The sequence below is a fragment of the Cynoglossus semilaevis genome, chromosome 13 (assembly GCF_000523025.1).
Source record: "Cynoglossus semilaevis isolate Cse_v1.0 chromosome 13, Cse_v1.0, whole genome shotgun sequence".
Classification (NCBI taxonomy): Eukaryota; Metazoa; Chordata; class Actinopteri; order Pleuronectiformes; family Cynoglossidae; genus Cynoglossus; species Cynoglossus semilaevis.
Genome location: NC_024319.1, coordinates 20,125,826 through 20,138,691, shown reverse-complemented (window position 1 = coordinate 20,138,691; position 12,866 = coordinate 20,125,826). Strand labels below are relative to the sequence as shown.

The following is a 12,866-nucleotide window of genomic DNA, read 5'->3' as shown; positions in this document are numbered from 1 at the left end:
TTTTGCCCTATACCATGACCATTGCCAGTCTTTTTTTTTTCTTTAGCTTTGCTTTGTATGAACTGTGGACTATGGACTTTTTGGGCCTAAAATGTATCTGCCTCATGGTTTTTGTTTACTTTAGCCAGACATTTAAGCTAATTACCCTGTCGTTGTAGCCTGAACTGTTAAATGTTTTGTAGCATTTTGCCTACAACTGTATCTTGTACTTAATGTCTGTTTACAGGAAGAGCAGTTGACCTCTGGGTGTTTCAACAACATCTGTTTGACTCAGACTGCAAAAAAAAAAAGAAAGGTTTGGACAGTAAGAGAACAAAGAGGTCTAAATTTTGTCTCTCTTGCAGCCCCATCTGTGGATCTGTGAAACATTCCAGGGCACTGAGAAGCCTTGGACGAGCTGCGGAGGAAGCACGGTCTGTTTGTATAAGAGCTTGAACAGGTGGACAGTAACCATCAGTCTGGCGGTCAGGGGTTTTGAAGAAGAGAGAGGCAGAGGAGGAGGAGGAGGTCGATCCTCTCACAGCTGTTCTATATGTAACCGTCCTGTCCGAATCTCCAAACACCTCAGTCTGGTCTGAACTTCATTTTCTCACGCCTCTCCTTCCTCTGATCAGACCCTCTGGGACGGTGATCTTTCATCCCCACTGCTGTAATGTCAAGCATCCCTATCACATAGCAGTGCAGGATATTCCAGTGCAACACAGGAGGAATGTTCTTCCATGTGTCAGGAGGTGCAGAAAGGCATGACTGTTCCTCCCCTACTCTCCTCTCCTTTCCTCTCCTCTCCTCTCTCCTCACAGGCAGGATGTTATGTTAGGGGCTTATAGCTGTAGGCTGATGATAACTGACTTCCACTACTGTAATTGCTCTCTAATTACACTGTACTTCTGTTTGTGTGTTAACATGCGTAATTACATATCTGCCTGTCTCTGCTCGTGTTAGGCGCCGGAACAGATTTAAAGAGGAGCAAAGAAGGAAAAAGTAGAGGTAAACTGGAGACTGGCACTTCTTCTCACATATTAGAGGCAGATTTGCGTCTGCGTCCATGACAGTTGTTGTGGTTCCTCTGCTCTCTGTCTAACAAAACAACTGTAAACTTAAAAGCCACCACCTTCATGAAGCACTCACAACCTCCAACTCCACCAAATCTATCTGTTGATTTTAGCAGTTTTTTAAAATCCATTATTAGGATTTTTCCTTGTTTGTAGTTTCTGTTGTCATTTATGTTAAATTTGTTCAGTGACTGAGAGAAAAATGTGTCTATAAATTAATAATTGTCATTAATGTCATTAATTCCCTTTTTCTTTCACAGTTCCCTTAACTTTGAATGTGTCTTCAAGATACTTGAGTCACACAAGTTCGAGGAGCTGTCCACTCCAAGGTAAGACTTTAGTTTAACAGATTAATTTATTAATTTCTGGCATGTCTGATTTCCTTTTTTTCCATTTTATTTTTTTGTTCAGGAGCTATTTTTTTTTTAAATAAGGGCACATTATCAGTATTTTTATTTTTGTACTTGCACAGACACACAGAAAAACAAAATCCCATTCTGAACCCTGATGAATTCTCCAATCAGTCGTTTCATTCATCTGTTCTTTATGTCTGTAAAGAACAAACTGTACAGACAGTATCCACAGTCTGTGTCTGTAATTGTACTGTACTCTGAATGCTCCCATTCATGTAACCTCCCCTGGGAAAATCCTGTCCTAAATTTAGACCAACTTTTTTATTTCACTGGATATAGTTTATGACGTCTCCAGCCCCATAGACTGATCCAAATGCCATATGACTTAAATATATTAGGTGAACGCCGGAACAGGAAATCTACTTTTTTAAATATGAGTTGCAGCGTAGAGAATACATTAATCTCCAAATAAACTGCAGTATCATCAATGACATTTAAAAATCACAAAAAATGCTGATGTGCACTTTATTGCTTCTGCTGGTGTCTGATTTTCTTTTTACTGTATGTACTTGTACTGGTAGATAATACTTGAACTGGTAAATAATACTTGTACTGGTAAATAATATATTCCAAATTACTTCAGAAATTTTACGTCAATAATATGGCATTAAAGAGACACCTGCTAATCATTAGTAGTAATGGCAAAGCTAATTATTAGCCTTTGGACATTATCTAATGTATGGTTGTCTAATTTAGCTAAATGCTCATGTATCTGGAATTCTGTTCTCTGCATTTAAAAAAAACATTTAACAAACAAAGTGGTTTCTTCTATATTTAAACTAGTTATTTCTTTGGTACTTTAGTTAGTACTTTAGAAATTGAAATGGTGAAATTCACCTGTACTCATACAGTACTCTGGCAAAGTTCTGTGGCATTGTACTGAGTTTCAGCGGGGCAAACCATTACAGTTTTGTTTATTTCAGGCTGCCATCAAACTTATTCAGTGAGAATAATGACAGGGTAATAAAAGCAGTTCAACCACAGTGAAGACACACACTGTCATCCTGGTTTAACGTCTGTCTCTTTACTCTTACAGGAAAATAGCTGCAACCATTCACAAGTATTCGTGCCTGCACACAAAAAGCACCCAGTCATGTATTCATGTACACATTACAGTTAATGTCACTGCACAGAGCATCTCATGTTGTCTCATTGCTGTCCTCACATTTGGTCAGATGAGTCATTTTGACTTAGCCTCAACCAACGAGCCTCTAATTGCATCGTACTGAACTCCAGAGTTGCTGGACTTTCTGTCTCTGGCTGTTCACCACCACAGACTGACAGTAATTGAGCCTTGATTACAGCAGTGATGTGGAGCTGGACACAGTTACACCAGTCTGTGCTGCAGCAAAAAAAAACCCCCCAAAAAACGAACGTCTGTCATCACTCGTTTTTACAAATGTGAGGCCCCTAAAATCACATGTTTACACACTATTATGATAAGAAATTCCCTGAGTCCCATTATTCTGCTCATTATAACCAATTATATTAATATTGTTAATTGATTGGGGCGCCACAACATTCGACTTAAGACAAGGAAGTGACATAACTATGCAGAATTTGAACTTGAGACACTAAGGCTCAGGGATGGTTTGTAGCTTGTAGCCCCTGGGTAATCTAAAAACAAACATCTTCAGTGAGCAGGAGGTGAGGTGAGGGGTATCAAACGGGAGATAGGGAGGGTATGGGCAATTATGTGATTTGAATGAGGTTGAGGAGATTAGTAGGTGCTAAGTTATAGAGGTTCTTAAATATAAGGAAGGGAGGTTTATGATACATTTTGTGGTTGGTGAGGTGCCAGAGTAATTGTTGAAAGGCATGTGTTTAGAGTTTAATTCTGGTGATGAACACAAGCCTGCAGCTCTCGTTGTCTATGTTATGTTTTAGTCTGTGTTTTTGAACAATATCACTGCTCTCTCAACAGCAGATAGACGTTTCATTAGAAATGTACACAACAAAACTTAAAAATCATCAGGGAGAGAATGGAACAACATTTAGTAATTGAATAACATGATAACATTGATAACATGTCAAATGCAGTAAAACATGAAGACAAAATTGAATTAAAAAACAAAATAAATTTAATTCAATCTTTCAGCATAACTAAAATTAATTATATGACTTTTTTCACCTTTTCAGCCTGTTGAATCAGTAACTTCTTCACCTTGAATGACATTATCAGGCTCAGAAGAATTAGTACTTTGGCAGAATACAAATACCTGAAAGTAACAAACCACCTGATATTTCTATTTAGATGTAAACACCCATGATTTTAAGTGATAAGGAATGATTCAGAGTTGATCTGCTTTCTGATTATTGAGACTCTATTAACATTAACAAATATTTTAGATCTTTATTTGAGTTTGAAAACCCAAATTCAAACTAAATAATATATAAGCATAACCAAGAATGATCCATTTCTCTACTTTTCTTAGACAGGACAGACAAAGGGAATACTACTGTACTGAACTGTGTATGATCTTCAAGAAAACTTTCAACCACTACTTCTCACCTGACAATGTTGAAAGCATGTTTAACAACACTAACATGTAAATCCAAAGATTTTCTTTTTATAGTAGTTAGCCTTCTCATATGAGTTGATTATTTCTGGGTCTTTTGAGTTTCTTCTTTTTCTTTTTACAACAGTTTTGAATTGCAATACTGTCACCTACTGGTACGATTTCCCAGTAAATATTTTTATCAAATGAATTTTCTGCAAAAGAAAGGGGGGAATCAACAGTCACAGTTCAGTATTGCAGTATTTTTTTAAGGAAATTGCTGCCTACTCTGCCTTTAAGAGATGGAGCGTGTACCTTGTTCCTCACCTACTAAGGCATCTCTCAGTATATTGTATAACAAGTCCCTGCTGTATTACTCCTGTAGAGATGGTCTAATATTTCTTGTTAATCCGATTGTTAGTGTATCGAGCCACTCTATTGGATCGGGTTCATGGCCCTTTATCAAACAATGAAAAACTGTACGAACCCTCGACAGCTTGAATAAACTTCCTGAGGGAACGGCGTCTTTTCATGCCCCTGTTGTCACACTGTCATCACATTTGCATTACAGTCTAAGCCGTGTGTCAAAAAGAGGAGGAAGTCGGAATTATCTCACAATGAAAAATCTTAGAAGACGAGAAGCTGAAGAGACGTAGGGCGGAAAAATGGTCTGAAAGTTAAAAAACAAAAAATCCAGAAAGGTAACATTGCTGCAAAGGGAAATTTTTAAATCGAGTCACAGAGATAGGTGACTTAATACTGACATTCTGAATGTTGGATTCTGGTTATTTTTTAAGATTATACCACCAACCTATCAGATACTTTTTATGAACCATAGTCCTCTAACACAGGGGTTCCCAACCCCTGGTCTGGGGACCGGTACCAGTCCGTAGGTCATTTGGTACTAGGCTGCGGTGGGACACAGTGAAAAGATGTACTTCAGTTTTACTAATTTATTTCATTCAACAAAAGAATCCAGTCATATCCCTTTACTTTTTTAATTAAAAGATAATCTGGCAGTGTTTCAGAACAATAGGTCATTTAGACTCTGGTTTTACCGGTCTCCAGTAACGGCTGATACCAACTGACCGGTCCTTGGTACGAAAAAGTTTGAGGACCGCTGCTAACATCTAATAGACAAAAATAGCTCATCAACATCTGACATTGGGTGAAGTGTACTAGAAGTATTTCAATGCTAAGAACACACTTAGCAGTAAACAAGTCCAAGTCCATTAAGGGACTACATTCACAGTAGAGACAAACCCTTCACAATTTCATTCACACCTGTGGTCAATTTAGAGTGAACTTAATCTGCATGTTTTTGGAGTGTGAGGAAACCAGAGTGGAGAAAAAACACAAACACACAACAGAAGAAAAGTCTGTCTATTTTTATTTATTGTAAGGTGTTCTTGGGTGACAGAAGGGCGCCTATGAAAAAATGCAGAATTTAAAAAAAATCATACAAAAATACCATCAGTTACCACTGGGGGTAATACAGTTAATCTTGTCATAAGTTGAGAGCACCAACCACTTTTCCACTGTGTGCATCAAGCTGAAATATAATTAATCAAATTAGACCAGGAAACAAGAATATAACTGTATCTCATTATTATTTAGTGTTATGTTATTTTGGAGTTTCCTTCAGAAGTAAATCTCAGCAATATTTCTGAAACCATGAATCGGTTACTTCTTAAAACCATGTTTACTTCCAAATAATTACATAGTTTCCATCTAGGTCACTGCAGTTTGAAAATGCACGTGGACACGCAAACACATTTCTGTGTCTACACATTTCCTCCCAAAGTCCAAAAACAAATCTGTCCACTAACATCCCTCAAGGTATGCATACCTTTCCTGATCTGTTGCTAAAAACGAGACGCTCACGTCAGCCTCTTATTTTTCTGCAGTGCTGCTCCAGATGTTCCTGTCTGCACCAGCAGAAAAACAACAACCTCATTCACCGTGGTGAAACACAGCAGCTCTACAGTGCGCCTGCACGTCGATAAACCCTTTTTGATCCTGAGGTCATATCGCTGAAGGGGTAGAATGTTGGCTGATGGGGTATCATCATTTCAGAAGGTAATAAATCACGACTCCAGCTCAAGGAAGTCCATTGTTTGCTATGTTCACCTGTTGCAAGTAAATCCCCCACACAGTAGCAGAGTCATGACATTCTATGACATCTGCTACACGTCTGACCTGGAACTGTATCCTTTCTCCGCTTCTCCTCTCCCGGAGGTTTTCTGTGGAGCTTTTCTCATCCGTATCAGAATGTTTGAGGGTGAAGCTATCGTATGTTCAACAGAGTAAAAGATCCCTGGAACTATAGTGTGACTTTAAACCCTATAAACAAAAGTCAACATGGCCCGGTAACGACCTTGTACTCCATGTTTATCTTTTATATCAGGGATTTTGAAATCCTCATACTCCACAACACCTGTCCTTGTCCGCCGATCGAGACTGTATCAAACATAGTGGTCGTCTGTATTTTAATCTGGTGAACATCTCTGACTTTTTGATTCAGTATTGTTTAATCAAGCTTGAGATATGCCAGGCATATCAAAGTAATTCTGTTGTGTTTTCATAGCAGCAGGGATGTCCATGTTCTGGGTCACAATGAAGTTGGCTCAATGTCAGTGGGATCACTGCAAAACAAATTCAACTACTGTGTTAAATGATCAGCTGATGAGTTAAGGCCTTTATCTTTGAATTAACCTTAGCCTTTTAGCATTACTTTAACTACTACTACTTCTTGTGTTGCCAAATAAAACCAATCAAATCTCTGATCTGATGCTGCTTGAGTTCTGTGCAGAAATGACAACGTTTTTTGCATTTTCTTTCTTTGACATATGCAAGCTCAGTCAGGCTGTTATCAAGGAACGGTGCAAAAGCATCAGAGATGGTGCGATAGTTGCATTTCTTGAGGACTTATCATGTAGGTTGGTCTTTCCACTGCAGTCCAGGAAACTGTTTAACGCCTCATGATAACAAAATCAGATAATGGTAACCAGATATTATTGGGCAATTCAAGCCTGACTTAAAAATGTGAATCGCATAACTGCAGAAAATTAGTTCCCAACAATAAGCTTTCGCAGATGCAGATGGAAATCCAATTTATGAGGAAAAAATGAAGTTGAACTTCTGATTTGCCCAGAGGAACTTTGGAAAAACTGTAGACTGAAGACTCAGGCCAGATGTGGAAACAGCTTTTGAATTGTCCCCTGAGGGGAGAAATGACAAAACTCTGCAGGAGCATGAGATACATAGAGTACTATCAGATTCATCAGATCTTTATCAGGTTGTGGCTTTCCGTACAGTTTAGGTGAATCTGCTGGCAGGGCTGAAGCGCCTGTGATGCAGAACAGCAACATCGTTCGGTCTGTCAATCAGCACAGACCACAAAGAATTTGGTCTAAACGACTGTCAAACAAAGTAAACAGTCCGTTTATTTTTCCTCCATAGGATGACTGGACCTCAGATGTCGATGTTAAATGAGGAGTTTGGAGGAGAGCCACTTTTTCCCCCTGACAAGAGGAGTCATTCGAGGTGGTGCAAGCATCTAATTAGGATTCATCCCGACTTGCTATCTTTGGATGTTTTCCAGGCTCAACTCTCCGGGAGGAGACCCAAGGGTAAGCCCAAAACTCGCTGGAGGGATTAAATATCTGATCTGGTCTGGGAAGGATTCAGAACATCTAAGGAGAAAATGGGGGAAAAAATATCTGGGGGAGAAACTTAACAGATACTTTCTTGCTTATACTTCTACCACAGTGAATCAACCCTGATAAGCAAATTTAAAACTGGACAGAGAGAAGAAGCTTTGGAATAAAAATCCACATTAACAAAAGGCTTAAAGAAGAGTTGGGCCAGCATCTAATCTGAGGGTTAAGAGTTTGATCCCTGAGTTTTATCATCTGTGGGTCAAAGTGTCATTGGCCAATAGGTCATTAAAAACACTGTATTTTTGTTGCAGAGTTTTGCCACGGTCTTTTGAGGTTCATTATGTGAAGGAAGATGAGCTTTTTCATGAGAAAACTTAAATCGTTACTATTTAATGTATTAAAATTTCAGCTGCTCTTTTCAAGACTTGTTTAAAGAGTTATTGTAATGGTCAACAGCTAGTGGGTATGTGACCATGTGGTTTCAATGGGACACATCTTTTTAACAAACTAATAATTTTTTAAAGGTGTACCGCTCAACGGAACCACGATAGATTTAAAATTGTCACCTCATAGGACATTTAGCCTGCATTCAGAGCACCCCCTGAAGGGGAGGAAGAGGAGCTATATGCTCCAAAGACGACCAAAACAAATATCAGAAAACTGCAGACTAAAACCAAACGTTAAAGTCATATTCAAATGTTGAACCTTCTCCAGGAAGTAATTTGTTTTACAACAGAGAACATAAAACATCTAAAGACTCCAGACAGACAAACAAGCATCAAAGATGAGGAGCATTCTTCAAACACGTCAGGCACAAAGTTAGGATTACAGACAATTATAATAGCAAAGCTATTAATAACCAACATAACATCTTTATAATGCAGGCCTACAACCTTTAGCCTAAAATTTGACCTTGCAGTCCTACAGTCGTACTTTATCGATTAACTTCAATTCTTCAATATTAAATTCATGCGCAATGTAGAAAATGTTTGGCTAACTATTGCTAACAGAAACGGATGTATAAACCACTGTCTTTAGATAGATAGCTACAGCTATCTATTTTTCAAATTGTTAAGATTGTCATTTCAACACTGATCATTTTACCTAAAATTACACGTTGTAGAAATAATTAGCGATTTGCTTGGCTCCGGTGCATGGCATATCTTGCCCATTGGAAACAAAAAAAGAGAAAGACGAAGAGAAAACTTTGGCAGGGTGTCTTTGGATCTGATAACAATCTGAGTTGGCTGGAATTCCCAGGAATTCCATTTGAGGAGACAGAGAGGAGCCATGTCTCACTGGGCAGGTTTCTCTCCTTGTCAGTGACTGGCTACACTGACAGAACCCATCAACACTCCTGTGTCACACACACACACACACATCATTCACCATCCCCTGACTGCCACTTGATCGACTCTTTCACACAGGTAGAGATTAGGAGAACTGGCGTGTAGCGTATACCTAAGTAAACATGCGGCACAAATATGCTAAAGACGGTTTAAGAGGACGTGCGAGAGCGAGCAGCTGCAATGTCAGCAGCGTGTTTTTGTTGTTTTTCTTTCTCTGACACTCCTGTGGTTTCTTGACTCACTTGGCTCAGCGTGCACAGTGTGCTGCAACTTTTTTGTCTTATCTGTGGATTCCTATCGGGTCAAACATCACTGTAGACAGATCTGAGAGTGTTCTCTGCTGCTGTGTTCACTGACAGCTTTGGAAGAATGAGGCTTAATCATTTTGTTTACAAAATCTTATGGAAAACTGATCCCTTGTTATGGTCAGACTAAAAACAGACTTTTAAAATACATGTAACACTTAACTAATACTGTAATGAATAATTTGTAAAATGACTGAGAAACTGTAACCACAAAGCTAAGACATGCTAAAAAGATTTAGCATTTCCCACTTTATATTGCATAGTCACTACTACTCACATTATCTGTGCTTGTAGGACTGAAATAAATGCACTCCAGACCTCCCCTGCAGGTGGTGCCATCAACACAGTAGCAGTGCCCAGTTTGATGACCTGATATTTCTGGTATTAGTAATAAAAACAAATTAATAATACAAATATTTTGTGTGGTTTTATAGAAAGCCGGTGAAGCTTCTGCATGACAGGTGTGATGTGTTTGGTGAAAGTTTTGGTTACAAGTTGAGCGCCAGAGTTTTGACTAAACACACCTCAAACCAAAAGAATTCCGAGGCTTGGCTAATCTACAAAATCCACCGTGTTTGTTTTCTCTTCTTTGAGTTTTAATTGCAGCTGTGCAATCCCTAAAGCATAACTAACACCTGTTGGGTCTATTTTGTTCTGGTAACTGTTTCTACCCAGAAACATCTGGAGCGCTTGCAAAAGAAAAAAAAAATCAGACCCAGTCTCGTTATGAATTAAATGAGAAAGAGTTCAAACCAAAGAAATGCGTGAATTCTCCAAACACTTGTTACTTTATTACATTCATACAGTCATGAATGTAATTCTTCTAATAATAGTAAAATGAATGTGGTTGTCGTTTGTAGAATTATTAGCCTTAAGTGTTAAATCTAAAGCCATCTGGGACACACTTGTCCCTCCAGGTGTCTGTTTGACTTGTTACTGATCAGATCTGTTAGTTTGAGCAGATTTTCTTGTATTTATATACTGGTATATTAGCCAGTTAAACATTAACAAATGTGTCATTCTTACTAATGACTCTCACAATCTATCAAATACATAGAGGTATTAAATTACCCAGAACCCCTTCATACCACTCACTTCAAAGTGCCAAAACAATGTACAAATTAACATTGTTACAACCTTCATTCTTCCCAAACAACTCTTTTTTGATCTTCCTGCGGACCACTGCATGTTTACCTGTAATAAATTCCATTTTGGAAACAAAAGCAAATTGAGCACATGGAGCAGCCCAAAAAAAGTGCTTTCAGATGTGAATTCTTTTTTTTTTCTGCGTTCCAAGATTTTTATCAAGGCCTTCTTTTGATGGGCCCGCCCGACAAAAGGAAACATTTACTCCTCTGCACTGAATCCAAACACTTTTTCTTTTTCTTCTTCTCTCCAGACGCAGCTGCATATATAAAGACACTTCTGAACGATCCAGCCTTCCTGTCCATCTGGCAGCTCATCTATTAGCTCAGCTGTTAGGTCCACTTGGACAGAAGACACACCAGCGCCCAGTCCGCTCTTGTGTTTTTTTCATTCCGTATGGACGTATGCATTGGGACATCTGGACAAAGCTTCAAGGTTAGAATACTCACCTGACTGAGCAGTTGGACTGGGGTGACTGTGGATGTGGGATGGGACTTTACATCACTGAGAAACAATTATATATGGAGAAACTTTACAACTTAACTGCTGCTCAAACTGTTAAATAGTTTTAGATCAAATCAATAAAGTTGAATGTTTTATGGAGCCAGAATAAAGCAAGTAAACTTTCAGGAAAGTATTTGAATCTAGTAACAAGTGGTTTTGTCCTCCTCCTGTTTGCTTTAGCATTGTGATAAAACTTCATTCCATCTTTTTTTTAATCAAAACTCATACATTTATGGTTAAAACACAACTTTGTTCTGGATCGGTTAAGATCGTGAAGTTAAAATATTCCTATACTTCACAGTTGTCCATCCAGAGTGACTGGTAAGCCTGCTAACCCAAAGCAACAAGATTGACAAGCTGGTTGGGTTTTTTGAGCTGTGCACTAATTTAAGTTACTGTGGTCACAGTGTTGGAGGAAGAGCAGTACAGTTGGGGTTCTCTGAGACTCCTAAACAGAAACTGTTTACTCTGTCAGAGGCTTTAGTTTCATTATATTCAGCCAAGAATCTTGTACTATAACAGCTTCTTAACAGCTACAGCTACAGTAAGATTGAGAACTAAAAACATACATGGTTTAAATCTTAAAATTCTCTAAAAGTCTAAACAGTTATTGTGACAAACTTGACTGTAATCTTCCCATATTTCTCTACATGACCTTGTGAACATTTTCAGCTCAAACCGAATATTTACTATGATATTATCGGATTTGCATAATCTCCCTTAGCTTCCTTTATTCTGTCAGACTAGTTATTATTAAACAATTCTTCAGCCACACTCAGCTGATACCTGTCTGTACGACAGTGGCAGAAATGTGGCACCCTCAGAATAGCACTCAGGTCATGACTTGTGCTCCTGCGGAGGTGAAAGGCATGTGCTAATCCACCTGACCTTCACAGGGTAGCACAAGGACAAAACATTGTCACAGAGCGGGGGGGTCGGAAGCCAAGTTGATCTGGAACAAGTTCACAGAAATTTCACCTTGACTACAAAGCAGGCCAAGTGCAAACCAATTTAGCTGATCCCAGGTCAGGGCTTAGAGGCAGCTGGGGTGAAGACAGCACCACAGTGGAATGTGAACAAATGCATCTGTGAAGTATATTCTTCCTATGTATTGCTATACTATACATCTTGTACAGTATATGAATTATAAATACTTGTACATTGATATGCAGGACTCTGGTGATCCGTGACATGAATGTGGAACTTTCAACGTACCCAGGTTCCCCCTCAGAGAGTTCTCCTTCCATGGACTGGACTTGTGTGGACTGGAGAGCTTGTTGCCAGTGGAGACTTGTCTTTGATGTTCCCTGTGGTTTCTGAGTGATGAGGTGAGACGTAGAGTGAAGCAGACACACGATCACCACAACTGACGAGCAGACATGAGATGATGTGACGTACGACCTGTGGGAGTTAGTGAAGTTCTTACCTCAGCTCCTATACAACCGTGGTCACCAACACTATTTGCATCACAGACTGGTTGATACAGGATAATTTAGGGTGCAGAGAGGAATTGCACATAACAAAAACACAATAAAGTGATCATATATAATTAAATTATTACATATATAAAGTAAATATAAATATTATGTTTTATTAACTTATACATTTCTGTTATTATTACACTGTAGTCTACACAGTGGAGTGTATGGAAGTGGTTTTTCAAAATAAAATACCATGCAGGATAGTGTAAATTTAAAAACTAAAGCAAAATTAAAAAAAAAAAACTTATATAATGCAACAAATGATCAAAGTTGTAAAAGCATCACATCCTAGTCTTTGCTGTAGTTATAATAAGGTATTACAAATATTTCATTTCGACACTGTTAAGTTTTAACTTCTTTTTTTCAAAACACAACACTCATTTCCAAAAAGTTGGTTAGTTTTGCAGATATCTCTTCATATGAAGAGTTTTTATTCTTTCATCGAGACGGGAACGG

The 12,866-nt window shown here is 38.5% G+C and overlaps 1 long non-coding RNA gene across 2 annotated transcripts in view; it reads left to right on the top strand.

Moving 5' to 3' along the window:
- The window catches only part of LOC107989441 (uncharacterized), a 22,431-nt gene extending 9,997 nt beyond the window's left edge, over positions 1-12,434 (top strand). Inside the window, exons 2-7 of one of the 2 annotated variants that reach the window (XR_001761015.2) lie at positions 345-987; positions 1,313-1,381; positions 5,871-6,042; positions 7,426-7,595; positions 10,679-10,860; positions 12,102-12,434. This is a non-coding gene — a long non-coding RNA (uncharacterized LOC107989441). Of the gene's footprint in view, positions 1-344; positions 1,382-5,870; positions 6,043-7,425; positions 7,596-10,678; positions 10,861-12,101 lie in introns of both variants that reach the window. The other variant, XR_003051547.1, reaches the window with a different exon arrangement.
- The last annotated feature ends 432 nt before the right edge of the window (positions 12,435-12,866 follow it).